The 1,579-nt window shown below is 35.9% G+C and overlaps 1 pseudogene; it reads right to left on the bottom strand.

The window, feature by feature from the left end:
- Nucleotides 1-1,042: 1,042 nt before the first annotated feature.
- On the bottom strand, nt 1,043-1,137 carry LOC150085696 (U6 spliceosomal RNA; annotated as a pseudogene).
- Between the last annotated feature and the right edge of the window lie 442 nt (nt 1,138-1,579).

Here is a 1,579-nt window from a genome sequence, read left to right as displayed (position 1 = left end):
TAACGTTATTAGGGAAAGTTCAGCTTATCTGTCGTCGGGCATGTTTTTGTGCTAGAAGCTGAGTAATAACCAGTCAGTGCCCCTGGCCTCGCTTCTACTACTGCTGTAATTTCCTTCAGTATTAACAGAGAACTGCTTGTTCCCGAAATAAGACAGTAATGGAAGAGTTATACGGCAGACTTCAACTAAGAAGAAAGACTTCACCGTACTCCGTGGAAGGTATCCGCACGCAGAAACCCCACCGTGAAAGAAAAGAAACGTAAGTCCTGTGAACTGTGTTGAATTGGAAAGGGTGCTTAGATAAAGTTGTAGATTATTTTAGAGTAAGGTTGAAGTTACAGAAATTACGAGAAATATAAGGAAATGTTTAGTATTGAGTTGGTTTATTGGTTGAAGCTGTAAAGAGATCGGATATTGCTAAATTAAGAGACGTATATGGAATTGTTAGTATAGGTAGTCGGAGAACTGATATTGCTCAATTCTCTTTAGCATATGGGTCGCTGTTGTGAAGAGAATTGATATTGCTGATTAAGAGAAATATGAGGAAATAATTAAGATTGAATTAGTGTTTGCAGCTGTAAAGTTGATATTGTTAATTGAAAGAAATTTATATACAGTATATATATATATATATATATATATATATATATATATATATATATATGAGTTAAGTTAATAATGGTAAGAGTTTTTTAAAGGTAAAATATGATATACTAGCTTATCAGGTAAACCATAAACCATGGCGGGTACCCAACGTGACCTGGTACATGGGGAATAAAAAATAAATAAAAAGAAACTCCCACAGAACAAGACATCCTGCATACTGTTCCTTTACTATCTCATACCTCATTAATTGCGAAGCATGACTACTAACAGAAGCGTATGGTCCAGCGGCACACTTGGAGATATATATATATATATATATATATATATATATATATATATATATGTATATATATATATATACCCTCAATTCTTGGAAATTCTGATATTTTAAAGCAGTCAAGTAGCTTGTGGACTTGTGGAAGGGGAGCGGTTGTACTAAAATAATAATTGCCACTTCACCCTTGCACAGGGGCCATGCTAATCTTCTCTGAATCGTTCCAATTTTTGCATATGTACTGCTGGAGCAAGTACACAATTGCCAATTGGCATTGACGGCAATAGTAAGGTACATGGGGAATAAAAAATAAATAAAAAGAAACTCCCACAGAACAAGACATTCTGCATACTGTTCCTTTACTATCTCATACCTCATTAATTGCGAAGCATGACTACTAACAGAAGCGTATGGTCCAGCGGCACCCTGGTTAAATTACAGGGTTCTCTAGTTAATTTCCAAAGTTCTCTACCAAAGCATTCAACACCTTATCAATGCAGCAGAAATTAACGACTACCTCACCTGACTCGAAGGAAAATGTGGGCGTATCTTTTTCAACAAAACTTTCGCGGTATGTCTTATAAACTTCACGCCTCGCAGAGCCTTCTGTTAAACTTTGAATTCAAATTCATCTGTCCGGCAGAGGCTTTTCTCTGAAATAACAAACAGCTGAATGCTCTGTCAGACAATTTAAGCTAT

The sequence above is a fragment of the Mastigoproctus giganteus genome, chromosome 5 (assembly GCF_048544385.1).
Source record: "Mastigoproctus giganteus isolate SK-2022 chromosome 5, ASM4854438v1, whole genome shotgun sequence".
NCBI classification, from domain to species: domain Eukaryota; kingdom Metazoa; phylum Arthropoda; class Arachnida; order Uropygi; family Thelyphonidae; genus Mastigoproctus; species Mastigoproctus giganteus.
This window is presented reverse-complemented; position numbering and strand designations above follow the sequence as displayed.